The 17,003-nt window shown below is 44.5% G+C and overlaps 1 long non-coding RNA gene across 1 annotated transcript in view; it reads right to left on the bottom strand.

The window, feature by feature from the left end:
* The window catches only part of LOC146357053 (uncharacterized), a 57,545-nt gene extending 43,218 nt beyond the window's left edge, over positions 1 to 14,327 (bottom strand). Inside the window, exon 1 of the long non-coding RNA XR_014786582.1 lies at positions 14,254 to 14,327. This is a non-coding gene — a long non-coding RNA (uncharacterized LOC146357053). The remainder of the gene's footprint in view (positions 1 to 14,253) is intronic.
* Positions 14,328 to 17,003: the final 2,676 nt, after the last annotated feature.

Below are 17,003 nucleotides of genomic sequence, written 5' to 3'. Positions count from 1 at the left end.
TGGAATGTAAACTGACCTTTTCCAGTCTTGTGGCCACTGTTGAGTGTTCCAGATTTGTTGGCATATTGAATGCAGCACTTTAACAGCATCATCTTTTAGGATTTTAAATAGCTCGGCTGGAATACTGTCATCTCCGCTAGCTTTGTTGTTACTAATGCTTCCTAAGGCCCACTTGACTTCACTCTCGAGGATGTCCGGCTCAAGTTCAGTGACCGCACTATCATGGCTATCAGGGACATTCAGATCTTTCCTGTATACTTCTTCTGTGTATTCTTGCCACCTCTTCTTAATCTCATCTGCTTCTGTGAGGTCCCTGCCTTCTTTGTCCTTTATCATGCCTGTCTTTGCACAAAACGTTCCCTTGAGATCTCCCATTTTCTTGAAGAGATCTCTAGTCTTTCCCATTCTGTTGTTTTCCTCGATTTCTTTGCATTGTTCATTTAAGAAGGCCTTCTTGTCTCTCCTTGCTATTCTCTGGAACTCTGCATTCAGTTGGGTATATCTTCCCCTTTCTCCCTTGCTTTTCGCTTCCCTTCTTTCGTGAGCTACTTGTAAAGCCTCATCAGACAGCCACTTTGCTTTCTTGCATTTCTTTTTCTTTGGGACGGATTTCGTTGCTGCCTCCTGAACAATGTTACGGACCTCCGTCCATAGTTCCTCAGCCACTCTGTCTATCAGGTCTAATCCCTGAAATCTATTCCTCACCTCCACTGTATATTCATCAGGGATATGATTTAGGTCATACCTGAACGGTTTAGTGGTTTTCCCGACGTTCTTCAATTTAAGCCGAAATTTTGCAAGAAGCAGCTCATGATCTGAGCCACAGTCAGCTCCAGGTCTTGTTTTGACTGACTGTATGGAGCTTCTCCATCTTTGGCTGCAAAGGACATAATCAATCTGATTTCAATATTGACCATCTGGTGACGTCCATGTGTAGAGTCGCCTCTTGTGCTGTTGGAAAAGAGTGTTTGCTATGATCAGCATGTTCTCTTGGCAAAACTCTATTAGCTTTTGTCCTGCTTCATTTTGTACACCAAGGCCATGCCTGCCTGTTATCCCGGTGATTTCTTGACTTCCTACTTTAGCATTCCAATCCCCTATGATGAAGAGGACATCTTTTTTTGGTGTTACTTCTAGAAGGTGTTGTAGGTCTTCATAGAACCGATCAACCTCAGCTTCTTCGGCCTCAGTGGTTGGGGCATAGACTTGAATTACTGTGATGTTGAATGGTTTGCCTTGGATTCGTACTGAGATCATTCTATCATTTTTAAGATTGTACCCCAGTACTGCTTTTCCCACCCTTTTGTTGACTATGAGTGCTACTCCATTTCTTCTAAGGGATTCTTGGCCACAATAGTAGATATGATGGTCACCTGAATTAAATTCGCCCATGCCTGTCCATTTTAGTTCGCTGATTCCCAAGATGTCGATGTTCAATCTTGCCATCTCATGTTTGACCACCTCCAGCTTACCTTGATTCATTGATCTGACATTCCAGGTTCCTAAACAGTATTGTTCTTTACAGCATCGGATTTTCTTTTCACCGCCAGACACATCCACAGCTGAGTGTCCTTTCGGGTTTGGCCCAGCCGCTTCACTCTTTCTGGCGCTACTTGGAAATACCCTCTGCTCTTCCCCAGTAGCATATTGGACACCTTCCGACCTGAGGGGCTCATCTTCCGGCATCATATCTTTTAGCCTTGTGATACGTTCCATGGGGTTTTCTTGGCAAGAATACTGGAGTGGGTTGCCATTTCCTTCTCCAGTGGACCACATTTTGTCAGAACTCTCTGCCATGACCTGTCCGTCTTGGGTGGCCCTGCACGGCATAGCTTATGGCTTCACTGAGTTACGCAAGCCCCTTCGCCACAACAAGGCAGTGATATTAAAAGGGAGAGGGGAGGTAGAAAAGGAGAACACTTGAAAATGGTTCTTTCTCCAGTCTCCTCGCCTGAGATCTCTGAGATCTATTCTTTGTTGCTCATGAGAGAATTTCCTGACCTATTGCTACTGTACATTTGGACTACATCCTCGCTTATCTCCAGTTTGAAAGTGTTGTCTCGCTGGAAGATGTCCACGTTAAACCCCTTGCACTTAAGCAATGTTAATCCAAAACCTGCAGCTGCCCAGTTTTCTCCCAGATGTGAAATTCCTGTCTAAATGCACTTCCCCCCTCCCCCTTACACTGTACAAATGTAAAAGTTGCATTTGAAAGATGCCAGCTGTGGTCCTACCCCAGGTTTATTCATGTGGGACCTTTACTAGGTCAACTTAATACTTGACTACTGCTTATTATCCCATCAGTCTTCAGGGACAACCCATGATCTAATTGCCCAGCATTTATGTTGCCTGGCAACCATAAATACAGAGTAATAATCCTTAAAGGGACAGTGTAGAATTTCATGCCCCCGCAGTGAAGTACACTTCGTTTCCCAGAGCACCCTGTGTTTTTTAATTCAGTGAATAAAAATGTGTAATGAATAATTAATTATGTGCTTGGAGGCACAATAGCTGCCTACTTTTGAATATTCATCAGCGGCATTATTAATTCACTAGAATTCCCGAGGAGCAGTGGGATAGGCTTTTAGCTTAGCTGGAGGACTTAACAGATAGTGCTTTGCAACACGAGCAAACTTTTTTTTAAAGCAGACTTTTCTTGGGAGAGATTTTTTTAAAAAAAATTTACATCTTTTGGAGGAAAAAAAAATCTTTGGTGCTAAACGTGCAGTATGCGAAATCAAGGAATAATAGCTGACGGAGGTGATCAAGACAGATTACTAGCTTTTGCCATAAATAAATGAATGAATTAGGTGTACACAGTGGTACAGCGAGGTCATTTTAGACCCTGGGCTTAATGATCTTATTGGGACCCACTTTAGATGGCCATTTGTGCTGCTTCGCAGTAGAGGCTGGCGGCTCTGATGTCAGCGGGGTGGTGAATCCGTTCAGGGTTTCAGTCAGAACCAATCAGAACTGTAAAGGAGCTGTCTAAGGTGCTTCACACCCTGGATAGCTCTGTTGGAATTCTGACTGCAACCTGGAGTGGATTCACCACCCAGCCGACATCAGAGCCACCAGCCACCACTGTTGCTTCAGTTGTGAAACACACCACTCGCAGTTCTCTTCTTCCGCCGCCCAACCACCACGCCGTGTTTTACAACTGCATCTGCATTCCCGAGAACAACGCAACTGTGTGCCAATCCTGATTTTAAAAAATCATAATACTCGGAGCATGTGCAGTTTTGCATTTTAAAATCACTTAAATCATAGCACCATCATGGCTACAGGTATGAAATGGATTTTGCTTCAGATGCCTTCATTACCTGCTGCTCTCTTGTGTGGTCAGTTGCTCCCCCCTCCCCCAGCTGTAGGCCCTGGACTTTGGCCCCAAATCCAGCCATATGTTCACCACTAATACATTGACAAAGACGCTATCATAAAGTCTTGGGTGCTAGGGTTGGCAAATGTTTGGGTGGAAAGGGAGGACCCAAGTGCCTACAAGATCTGCCTGACATACCGGAATTTAGTAAGTGAAATTTAGTAGGCGAACCCACAGTTTCATGGCTATGCCAAGAAAAAGTTTTCCTTGCTAAATTTCTACATGGTGGGTGGCCATTAAAGGCATATTAGCAGTGATGCCTACAGGATAGAACTTTGGGGTAGATATCAAGGGCTCCACTCAGCAGAATGATGGCTCCAAACATAGCAGGGCTGGCTTCCCACATTTTGAAGGAAGTGAAGTAATACACTCTGCCCAGTGGAGGCTGGTGGCTCTGATGTCAGTGGGGCAGTGAATCCACTCCGAGTTTCAGGCAGAACCAGTCAGAACTCTAAAGGAGCTATCCAAGGTGCTTCACACCAGTGGAGTCAGCTTTTCACTCACTGAACAAAGGTGGTCAATGTTGACAGTGAAGGTGCACAGTCTCAAATATCTCCCTCCAAGAAGTTGCTTTGCTGCTGTCAGAGAAGATAGCAAGTGAAAATCTGTTTGCTACTGTGTATGAGGATACACAGATGGATGCCCACATTTCTGTGCAGGGGTGGACAGGGCATTATATTATTACACTGCTTTTCCAGCCACATTTGGCACCCAAAGCAGCTTTAAATTAAAATCCACAAAAAGATACATAAGAACATAAGAAGGGCATGCTGGATCAGACCCAGGGTCTATCTAGACCAGCATTCTGTTCACACACTGGCCAACCAGCTGTCGACCGGGAAGCCACAAGCAGGGCATGAGCACAACAGCACCCTCCTGCCCATGTTCCCCAGCAACTGGTGTACATAGGCTCACTGCCTCTGGTACTGGAGGGAGCACATAGCCATCAGGACCAGTAGCCATTAATAGCCTTTTCCTCCAGGAATTTGTCCAACCTCCTTTTAAAGCCATCCAAGTTGGTGGCCATCACTACACCCTGTGGTAGGGAATTCCATAGTTTAACTATGCACTGTGTGAAGAAGTACTTCCTTTAAATAAAAACATACAGATGTTTTTATTTAAACTTTCTGTAGCACCTTTCAGCCCTAAAACAGGTCCTTGAGGCATTTTACAGCAAATAAAATCTCAACATGGAACTTTTGAAGACAGAGTAAAAACAAATAAAATAGGGCGATCGCTAGCAAATGTTACATGCACTAAAAACCTGATGGAATGAAATGTCTTAACTGGCTGCCTAAAAGACAATAGAGAAGGGGCCAGTCTAACCTTCCATGGGAGTGAGTTCCACAATCAAGGTGCTGCCACCAAAACGGCCCTGCCCTGCCTTTATTTATTAGGCATTTATGGATTTTTAGTTTATTTAGGGTATGTGGAGATGCCTATGGCAGTCTTTTCTTGGCCCCAACAAATTATGGCATGGTCCAGATTCCTGGCTCTTTCCTCTTCCCCTGGCATCATAATCCTGGAGGAACAATGTTAATAGGAGCTATGGGTTAATGCAAGTCAGCCCTGAGACACCACTGCCCAGTTAGCAGCTGAAACCACAGACAGCTTCTCATAGCTGGAGGGAGAGAAAACTCCTAGAAAAACACAGGCTGTGTTAGGGCTGGGGCAAAATGCCAACACCTCCATTTTGCTGCCCCATTTGCAGGCAGTGAAAAGGTGGGGTGGGGGGTCACTTGCAGTGATTTTTCAGTGGGGATTGAAATTTATAGAGCATGGGTGAAATTCACCACTACCCTCACCAGTGCCTCTAGAGTAGGGGTGGGGAACCTTTCTTGGCCAGAGAGCCAAATTCCATTCCAGAGAAGCTCTCAGGCTGCATTCTGGTGGTGGGTGGGGCCAAAGACAAAAGGGATGGCGCCAAAGTACCATGACTAGATCACCATCTACAAGCTGCGCTGTGGGCTTTTCCCTGATCTCTGGGAACTTCTTTGCACATTTTGGGGGAAGGCTCTGCAATTTGTGCAAATTATGGCCAAATTTGGGAAATTATGAAAATTCAGCTGCAATTTGTGCAAATTGCTAAAAAAGTATGCAAATTTTAGAACCTTCAGAAATGTGCAAATGTCCCAGAAAATCCACAAACTGGCCCAACTCACTGCGGATTGAGTCAGGTCCTGCAGCAGGAACTGAAACAAAGTCTGAGGTAGGGGGAGCCTACGTAAACCCATTGGACTTCACTCCCCAAACGGTTTTCTTTGACATCCCTAGTCCACCCCGTGCAGTCTCCCCAGTATAAACTGGCCTCACCAAGGTGCTATTTGGTCTATAATAGAAACATGTGGATGCATGTATATTTTCCCTAATGGGGCAAATAGCAGCTGAGTTTGGGGTGATAGTGACACTCAGGGAAAGGTTTAACCCCTCAACCTAGTGTCATCATCCTAATGCAGTTTGCATGAAAATTAATCAGCATTGTTGTATGCATTTCTCCTAACACATGCATTTTTGTGTGCATTTTCTGCAAGCCATTCTCCTAACATATTGCATATGTAAACATTATTTTCCCCAATATAAATATACACATTTTTTGATTGGAGAATTCTATTACAAAATTAGGAAAAGTACAAATTGTGAAGGATAACTGAGTTTGTTTGTTCTGAGTTTGTTCTCATAGTGGTCAGAAAGTGCAAAATTAGGTTAGGTTTGCATTAAAATGTCAACTGAACAAATGTCTCTCCCATGCCTACTCATAATTCTCCTGTGATTTACTGCCGCTTCTTCCTTCACTTTCCATACTGCAGAAAATCCATTAAGGGGAAAAAAAGAGATGGAATTGCTACACACTGACTAGGTTTGCATGATATGCCAACCCATTGTGGGTGACCACCCATGATGGGTTAGCATGTCATCCGAACTGGGACACGGTGGGTTACTTTTGGGAAACAAGCCACAGCAACAGCCAATGACTTGTTCTATGGGTTGTTTTATCCATGATGGGTTGGCGTGTCATCTGAACCCAATCCATCATGGGTTGAGGGAAGCGGTGAGTGAGACACTCTGCAAGAGTGCCAAAACCTCTGCCACTCTTCCCGATCATGGGGGCAATCACTCTTTGAGATCATGGCCAAGACACCTCAAGCCTCCCTTATTATTTATTATTTTATTTATTTCATTTCTATACCGCCCAATAGCCGAAGCTATCTGGGCGGTTCACAAACCTTACCACTGGCAGCCACCCTAATGGTGCCCAAATGGCACTTTGGAGGCTCTGTCACTGGGTCCCTGCCTTAAAAAAAAAAAAAAAGTGTTCCAGCCATTTGCACAAATTGACTTTCTCTTTTTTTCTTTTGTTGGTCTTTTGCTATAGCAGAATAGCACTATAGCACCATGAAGAAATTTGAAAAACCTGTCTTGTCTGCCAGTCCCAACCCCCTCCCTGCTCCAGTCGCTACCCCTTTTCGATCACCGAAAAAGAATTCTTTAATTTTTTTGGCTCATTTTTCACAATAGCACTTTAGCAGAATAGCACTATAGCACCATAAAGAAATGTTTAAAATGGGGAGGGGGAACCAGCCAAGGAGAGTGGAGCTGAAACTGACGGAAACATTGACAGAATGGGGAAGTAGTTAAAGCATTAAATACAAGCAATACGATGTGAGGGGAATAGCGCTGCAGACCTCGGAGGAGGCAAGTTAGCAAGGCAAGGTAAAGCAGTCTGCTTGGCTACTCAATGAGACAAGTTCCTCAGACTGAGGAGATTACTTGGATGTTAGGATTTTATAAGTCTTGCTGTGCCCCTGTTGGCTTCTGGGTCAGCGGGCTGTATTCAGGCTCGAGCCGGCTGCCCGTTTTTGACTGGGGAGGACAGCTGCCTCAGCCAATGATATTGTCAAGAGATGTCTGAGGTGAACCTTTGGAAAAGAGGCCCTGCCACAGGCAATAGGAGGAGCTCTGTGCCACAGGGAACCTAAGCACTTACTTTGTTAACATCCTGTGACATAACTGGATGACACGAGAAAAGAACAATTATGGGCAACGTACCTGTTTTGTCTTCTGGCCAACGGATCTGATGGAGGCTTCAATGTCCCACCACTGACAGACCATGCATATCACAATAGAAAGATGATCTATGTGGAGATGACCTTGCATCGAAGGAAGACCCCGGATGTGGTTCCACTTGGAACAATCATTTGCTCCTCTTACGCTGCACCTATACCCAGACCTTGCTATAGCTGACAAGTGCAGCCCAGGTGCCCCTGTGTACATTTGCAGAGCAGCTCAGCATTTGACCCACTTTGGGGCTCGTAGGAGCCACAGTGGCCAGTACAAATGCATTCTGATCCTTCCATGCAGCAAAGATAGGGATGCCATCCTTTCATCAGGCATTGGAGCAAACTTTAGCTGCATCGGCATAAGTTATGGCCTCCTGTGCAGCTAATGCTGATCTGTAAGATAAGGCTACCTGTTGAAGTTAGATTATAGGGGGAAATATTGGCCACCATCCTTCCGTGCCTCCCCCCCCCCCATTCCTAGAGTCTCTGGTGTGGCAGGGTTGCACCCCTAGCAATCCCTGAGAAGTGCCATTGTCACAATGGCCCTAGTCCCCAACTTACCCCACGTCAGAGTAGTGGTTAGCAGGGACTAGGGGAAGACTGGCAGCCAGCTTGCTTGAAGCAAACCCCTTGAGCTGGTGATGTTACAGAAGAATAGGACATAGGCTGTAGACTGAGTCAGACCATTGAGACATCTAGCGCAGTGTTGTCTACACTGACCAGCAGCTGTCTCCAGGGTTTTAGAGAGGGGTCTTCCTAACCCTTTGTGGAGATGTCAGGGATTGAAGCTGGGACCCTATTCGTGCAAAGCCTATGCTCTACCCTGCGCTATGGGCCTTCCAAATGTCATCACACAGTAACCCCTGGGCAGTGGGGAGGAGTCATTTCACAGAGGGTTATAAAATTAGTGCCTGGGACAGCAGGAAAGAGCTCTGAGAAAGGAAAGATTATGATGACTTACATTGTTCTTGTTCATTGTTCATTGTTCTAGTTATAAACAGGGGTTATCCCCATCTTGTCTCTAAGGCAAATCTCATTGTTCTGGCAACATGGCCTCATAACTCCTCTGTGGCGGTCCTCCCTTGATGATGGTGGACTTCTTCTTCACCATCACCAAATTTCTTAGATGCCTTTCTTAAAAAGAAAAAAAGACTCAAGGAGATCTTCCTTCCTCCCTTCCATTCCTCTCCTCTATTACTTACTGTCAGGATCCACAGGCTCTATCCTCCATTTTGCTTTTTTGTTTTCATTTTATTCTTCTTATTTATATACTTAGTTTGGTTCTCATTTCAGTGGGAAGCACCAAAGTGTTAACTGCTATAGTAAGCACTGATGAACAGCCCTGGTATTGATAATCAAGCTTGTCTACAGACTAAATGGACACCATGGGTTAATGCAAAGTAAGGGGGAATCCATGTTAGATGCACTATGCAAAAGCAAATAATCATAGTTCAACAGTTACTCCATGTTTGAGAAAATGAAATATATATATATATATATATATATATACACACTAAGATTTTACCATAACAATTGTAGGTTCATGGATTGTTTCTCTCTCTGCAGCACTGATGTATATACACCTTTAACAACAGTACTAATAATATCCAGCTTGGTCACAGGTTAAACAACAGTCATTTTGCTCAGCAATTCAAACTTCCTTTGCAATTTGCCAGGCAGCTGAGTGCATGGGCTACAAAGCCATTTATTGCAGCGATTTGCATTAAAAGAGGGTGTCATTGTATTACCTCTTAGCTTTGGCTGAAATTAGAAGTAATATCTACATTTATCCTTCATTCCTAGGAGTATAAAATTGTGCTAATAATAACAATAATAAAGCGAGTTCCTAAAAGCTTAGTGAACTCAAGGCAGATTTTTCCCTCCACCCTCACCCCCACCTCTTCCCACCCCCCTTCTGCTCAAGTATGGGAGTAGAAAGATCATGAATAATAAATACGGAGATAAGAGAACTGAAACTGGGAAATCAATTTACTGCAAAATATTTGCATATTTTATTAAAAGAAACTGTGCATAAACCCCACAACAGGGTGGAATGATTTATATTTTGATTTGATTTGTATACATTATACCTCTGGGAGAACGGATGCAACTTAGTCATCCCTGCAAGACTTTTTTTCTCCCCTTCGAAGATTTGTTGTACTGTTGAGGGTGTTGCTGTTAGTGCTTAAAAAACAAAAACAAATGCTTCTGGCATGGGATTTGTCAGCTTTCCTGATGGAGGCAGTTTGACGATTTGTAACATTTTGGATCTTCACATCTTCGAAGCATCTAGGAGGAGTACTGGGGTATATGACTTGTGATGGGTCCAGTGCATGGTGAAGATGCCCTGTCTTGTTCAAGCAGAAGTGTTTTATGCTAGTGCAAGGCCACCACTGGATACAATCCATCACCAGTATCGCTATAGGCAAAGACTCCTGGAGGGAGCAATCCTATGTCCCCTAGACAAGGTTTGGGGGGCACATAGGATTTTTTGGTTTCCTCCAAGCTCAGGAACTCCGAGCTCAGAGACAGGAAACCGCGCTCCCTGCCCCTCCTCCTCATAGCTGGCTCAAAGAGAACTGCTTTGGCTGCCTCTCCACGCTCCTACGACAGAGCCTGGAGACAGGGAGAAGGGGTGTTCCTGGGGGAGAAGGGGAGTAGACCAGGGCGGCAGTCCTATAATGCTTTGTGCTGCTGCCCCAGCCTCCTCCCCTCCCCCTCCCCGAAGCCTCCGCTAAACGGGTAAAATTGCTCATTTAGCTAACATGCAGAGGATACTTGTAAGCCTCCATATGATTGCACCCTAAGATACCAAAATCTGAGTTTACAGATGAAGAATAAAAACTTGTTTTTTCTTGGGTTATTTCTCTTGCTTGTCAGGGGACAGACAAGCCAGAGCTACTGATTCATATTTAAGACTACCTGGACCACAGAGAGAAGGTCTGTGGGTTGTTTAGCCACCTCTGCTTGCAGTGGGAGTGATCAGGCAGCAAGCACTACTATGTGGCCTCATTCCTGATAACCCAGATTTTTAAAAAAAATCCATTTAAAAAAATAAAATAAAATCTGGGTTATCACTGAGTGTAAACCAGGCTGTTCTATCTTGTGTATCTAACGAATCATCTCTTCCCAGATGCACCTTCTGGGAGCCTTAGGCCACCTTCAGAGGCCCTCCCCCAGGTGCTCCAGAGGCAATTAGGTGGGTGGCTACAAGAGAGAGGGCCTTCGCAGTGGCACCCATGCCAAAGAGGTTTGCCCGATGCCTACATTGTTATTTTTTCGGTGCGAGACGAAGACTTCTCCTTTCTCCCTGGCATTTTAGAGACTTGGTTTATAGATTTTGTGTTTTGTTCTCTTGTACTGTGTTGCATTTTATTATTTTAACTCACTGTAATCCGCCCAGAGAACATTTCTTATTGTGAGGATTAAAAATACAACAAATACATTGTGGCAGCAAATTCCATAGTTTAACTAAGTATTCTGTGAAGAAGTACTTTCTTTGATGTGTCCTGAGTTTCCCACACTCAGCTCCATTGGATGACCCTAGATTCTAGTATTATTTATTTATTTACAACATGTGTGTACAGCTCCACATCTAAATAGATTCAAAACAGAACAAAGGACAAAAATAATGAAACATGATTTAAAATTATTATTTCAAATACAATTAAATGGAGGCTAGTTAACCAAGGAAGGCTTCCTGGAAAAGAGCTGTTTTCAGGAGGTGCTGAAAACAGCCCAGTGTTGGCTCCTGCCTGACCTCCAGAGGCAGGAAGTTCCAAAGAAAGGGGGCCACCACACTGAAGGCTCTTCTCTGGGTGGACTCCAGTCGAGCCATAGGTCCACATGGAACCATCAGGAGCATGCCCTCCGATGACCTCAGTGACTAGGCAGGTTGGTAAGGGAGAAGGCACTCTCTCAGATATCTGGTCCCAAGTTGTTTATTATGAGAGAGAGAGAGAGAGAGAGAGAGAGAGAGAGAGAAACCTTCACTATCCACTTTTACCACACCACACACAGTTGTATACATCTCTATAAAGCCCCCCCCCCCCAGTCACCTTTTTTCTAAAGAGCCCCTAACATTGTAACCTTTTCTCACAGGGGAGTTGCTCCAGCCCCCCAATCATTCTTGCCTTCCTCTGCACCTTCTTCAGGTCCACTGTATCTGTTTTTAGGTGAGGTGACCAGAACTGTACACAGTATTCCAAGTGTCATCGCACCATAGATTTGTGTAAGGGCGGTATGATTCTGGGCAGTTTTATTGTGAGCCACCCAGGGAGCTATTGGCTATTGGGCAGTACAGACATGTAATAAATACATAAATAAATAAAATGTTCAATCCCTTTCCTAATGAGCCCCAACAGGTTTATTTATTACATTTCTATAGCCCAATAGCCAAAGCTCTCTGGTTAGTACAGAATGCTCTAAGCAATCTGCAAAGCCCAGATATCAGCACTGTGTGAAACTGTTTCAGGATAACTGATCAGCTGGCTCCTGGAGCAGGGATCAAGGCTGATCAAAACTTCCCTGGCTCCTGGAGCAGGGATCAAGGCTGATCAAAACTTCCCTGGCTCCTGGAGCAGGGATCAAGGCTTGATCCTGGAGCAGGGATCAAGGCTGATCAAAACTTCCCTGGCTCCTGGAGCAGGGATCAAGGCTTGATCCTGGAGCAGGGATCAAGGCTGATCAAAACTTCCCTGGCTCCTGGAGCAGGGATCAAGGCTGATCAAAACTTCCCTGGCTCCTGGAGCAGGGATCAAGGCTGATCAAAACTTCCCTGGCTCCTGGAGCAGGGATCAAGGCTGATCAAAACTTCCCTGGCTCCTGGAGCAGGGATCAAGGCTTGATCCTGGAGCAGGGATCAAGGCTGATCAAAACTTCCCTGGCTCCTGGAGCAGGGATCAAGGCTTGATCCTGGAGCAGGGATCAAGGCTGATCAAAACTTCCCTCCTCTAAAACATCAGTGATTAGTCATTCCAGCAAGCCACAATAGAAATAAAAGGAACTAATACATGGAAGCCCAACACCTTCCATGGGAAATATCCAGCCTTAAACAGAAGAAATGTGGATCTAGCTTCGTTAGTGAAATGCCTCAAAGCAGGTCAACAAAGCAGAAAGCATTTTGTATGCTTTATCACTGCTGTTCAAGAGTGTGAGCATCTCTACACCAGGCTAAAATTCCGCATTTCAAACCGGGCTTTCTGCTTCCATTTTAAATGCAGGATCACCATGGACTCTGTTTACACATGCTTCCTCCTCCCTCTTCCCCCCCCTTATCTGAGTCTTCCATATGTTTCATTATACAGCAGCTAGATGGTGCTATGGTCTAGGTCCCCTTATTGGGAGTTTTCCTCTTTTCACCAGGGAACTCAAGTGCAACTCAAGTGCTGTAGTTTGATAGCCCATTATCTCTGATCTTCAAAAAAATGGAATAAAGGTCATTTAGTGTGGGTTGATGATGTCATCTAAAGGACCTGCAAACCTCCGTGAGTAACCAATCTCAATAGCAGGATAAAAGCTCCGTGTGAAGAAGCCCTGCATCATTGCTCTGAATAGCAATGAAAATATATAAGAACGACCACACAGACACTTGTCAAAAATTCAAAGATAAATCAGAAACAGTATAACATATAATAGCTGGCTGTCCTATCTTATCCAGTATAGAATTATCTCGCTGGACACTATCAAGTTGCAAAAACCATTCATTCCATTTAGTATTGCAGTACTCATCAATTCAGAACTTCCCCCTTACTACAAGTATAGTCTTGAGTCTGACCCAGTTCTTGAACACTTGGTATTGGAATAAATGTATTATATAACAAACAGAATAGGCTACACACACCAGACACAATTCTGGTGAAAAACACAATGACCCCAAATAGCTACTATTATAGGTATTGTAATACTTTGTGCACAGAACTTTGAAAAACAACTGACAATAAAAAAGATAAATAAATGCCAACATCTTGGAAATAAAATGCCTTGGAAAGAAAATATGTCTAGAAACCCAAGGCAATTCATACAGCCCCCTTCACGATAACCACTACCCTGAAGAATGTAGTGAGATTGTATTGCCATAGTTCTTATTAAATACAATGCAAAAAGCTGTCATTCTCCAGACTTGCCATATAACAAGGACATTTCCAAACAATGATGACACTCCTCTTTACTAAAAGAGGCTCGGGGTATGTGATCCCTCCTTGAATTAGCACTGGAAGTATTGTAAAGGTAGACTGGGCACTGTGGCTCTGCCAGCCACACCGTCCCACTACCACCATCTCCTCAGGTCTCCCTGCACCTGGGACTTGGAAGAAACTTCTCAGATGCCCCAATGCACACAGCCAGATATTCTAGGCCCACTAGATTTAGTGCTAGACCCAACAAAAGAATTAGCAGCACAGAATATTGAGGTAGAAATTTATTTACACGTTAGCGGTAAGGGAATGGGAAGAATAGTAAGAAAATATATTTATTTATTTATTACACTTATATCCTGCCTTTTTTCCTCCTAAGGAATCAAAGGCAGCTTACATGGTCCCCCTCCTCTCCATTTTATCCTCACTGGAACAACCCTGTGAGGTAGGTTGGGCTGAGAGTCTGTGACTGGCCCAAAGTCACCCAGTGAGCTTTCATGGCCGACTGGGGACTAGAACCCGGATCTCCCAACTCCCAGTCCAACACTCTCGCCACTACTACACCACACTGGCTCTAAAAAGATACATCCAAGTTACAAAAAACACACACCTAAGAACCCATCCCTTGCTTGGAGCCCCAATATAGATAAAACAACACATCTACCTGGCCTAGTCTACTTACTCCAAAGTAGGATCCTTTGTCTTTTAGCCAGCAACCGAGACACCTCCATCAGACTGGATGGAACCCCAAAGGACAAAAGGCTGGAAATTTCCCCCAAGCTTTATACCATTTCAAACTCAGTGCTCCAACTCTATTCCCCTCCCACACTCATCCGAGGAGGAGATGGCCTCTTCACACCTTGCCAGCTGAAGCTACTTCCCCCGGCTGCCCAAAATGGTTTATGGCCTTGGGTTGAGATAAGAGTTCTGGCTGGTGCCAGCGGCCTTGACATAACTCTGGCTTCCTCCCTCCCCGATGTTCCATGGTTGCAAATCTTCTTTGCCAGATCTTGCCACCTACTACCATAAAACAACAAAATTCTAACTTAAAAAAGAAATGCCATCTTCCATTAATCCTTAACTCCTACTCTGGAGCAAGAATGCAGCAGAGCAGTCTACCTTGCAAGCTACTATTTTTTTACAAGTATCAAGGAGAAAATGGAAATAAAAGTAACAACAACAATGCTACTAGTGATTGTAGTTTTATCACACTACTACTACTAGTAACAGCAACTATTAGCATTTGTATGGCATTTTGTGGATGCTCAAAGCACTTTTCTTACATGATATCAATAATCATTACCACAGGTCTGGACATGTCATAATCCACTTGGCCTAATGTAACCCGCCACCCCCCTATGGCTATGGCAACCCACCTGGGTCTCAGTGTGCTTCCTATTTTTGTTGCCTGCCTGGGGCTACAAAAATAGGGGTGGTCATAATGCACCTGATGGGCCATTTCCTGCATGATTGAAAGGGCTTTGTCATATCCTCCATTATTTCACAGACTTTTAACTGGTGCTGAGAAGAACATCCTCATATGAGAATTTTCATTTGCAATGTGTGTGTGTGTGAGAGAGAGAGGGAGGGGGAGGGAGAGGGAAAGGGAGGGAGAGGGAGAGGGAGAATGGGGGGGCGGGTGTCTGGAGGGCAGGTGTCTGGGAGGCAAAACAGGGCCTGGGACCCCGTCAGTTTTCAGGGCGTGGTGGGATCAAAACCTACCACTACTGCCTGGAGCTTCTCCTGGAGGCTTTCAGGAAAGGAAAGTGGTGGTTGTTGTCAGCCAGTGGCTGCTGGGTGCAGTCTGGGCACCAGCAATGAGTTTTGCAGCATGCCCCCATGAATTCAGCCCCCATCGGCTGAAATGCTACTCTGACTTTTTTGGCCTGAAAAACTGGGAGAAGCCTCTTTATTCAGCACTACATTTAACACAACCCTGTTCTTATTCTGTGGATCAGTGTCAGCGCCATGCACACCCTACATTATCTACTAAGTCTCTACTTGTTATACTATTCATTTACCTTGTGTTAGTCCTCCCTGCACTGGCTTCCAGGCCTTGTTGGGGACCATTGGGAATTCCCTCTGCTTCTTCCATCTTTTTTTTTAACATGGAAAATCCATTAAGTAAGAAAAGATGGAATAGCTGCACAGTACCTTCTGATAGTTAGCGCTTGGACCATTCCATCCAGAAGCCCCCCTTGCTTCATTCTGATGAGGTTTTGGCCTGTGCTGCTCTCAGCTGTGTTTGCTTTTTGTTATATGCTCCGCATCCAGTCATTTAGTGCAAAACCACAAGTATGGAAAGAAGTTAGCAAAGAAACATGGATTACCATATTGCATGGTTTTTTTCACACCTCTCCCTGCACCACCTGGGCTGATGTCAGATGCGCTGATGATTTCCCCACCAGGCAGCTCCTCTTCCCTGTTCTTCTGCAAATGACTAGGACATGCCCACATTTACGAGGCTAAAAGAGAAAACAAAAGAAGACACACATTTGCATATAATTTTCATATTTGTGTGCATTGTACTTTCTATTTACATTATAGTAATTATTTCTGCACGTGCATCTGTACATATAAACTAGCACATGCAAATGTTATGCAAATTGGTGTCCTCTTTTGTCCTCCTTTTTTGATGATGCATTTCCTCCTTTTTGGCAATGTGAAAGTGGCCACCCTAACTGAATATAACTTTTAACTAAGGGCTAAACTACATACTACATTAAATGCTTAGCATACAGATGATCCTATCTTCTTCTTCTTTTTTTTTTTTTACTTTAGTGGAAGTATGCTGGGCCCCAATTTGGACCACTAAATGTGAGTACATGGGGAGTTAAACCTTCCCACCCAGTCACTTCCCTCTTCTAAATTCTCCCCTGTGTGCTTGGGGGCTAAACACCCCCCCCTCCATTGGCACCAATGGAAGTTTCTTTCTTTCTTCCCCGTGCATGCGGGATGGGAATTTAGGGGAGGGAAGTGGCAGGGTAGGAAGGTCTAAGTCCCCTGCCTATGCATGGTGGTCCCAATTCAGATTGGGGCCCCATGCACTTACACTAAAGTAAAAAAGTTAGGATCAGCTATTTGCTATGTATTTAACATAGCATATAGTTTAGCCCAAACCCCTGGGCATGAGAAAGACTGGGGCCTCTTCCACCTAGAAAAGGCCTGCTAGATCAGACTAATGATAGATCTAGGCTTTCTTCACATGGAGCTTTTATCCTGGGATTGAGATTGCTCCTTCACGGGAGTTTGCGAGCTCTTTACATGATGCCGTGACCCTGCTGTGACCCTCCTGCATTAAATGGCCTTTGTTCCGTTTTTACATAGATCGCAGTTAATGAGCTATCAAATTACCCCGTTGTGTTCCGCTTCAGTTTCCCCCGTGAAAAGAGGAAAAGCAGCAAGAACTGGAGCGAGATCAATGGCAGATAA

Source organism: Heloderma suspectum, chromosome 1 (genome assembly GCF_057233095.1).
Source record: "Heloderma suspectum isolate Gila_16-S chromosome 1, 16-S_ref, whole genome shotgun sequence".
Lineage (NCBI taxonomy): Eukaryota > Metazoa > Chordata > Lepidosauria > Squamata > Helodermatidae > Heloderma > Heloderma suspectum.
Note: the sequence above shows the minus strand (reverse complement) of the source record. Positions and strands in the feature narration are given on the sequence as shown.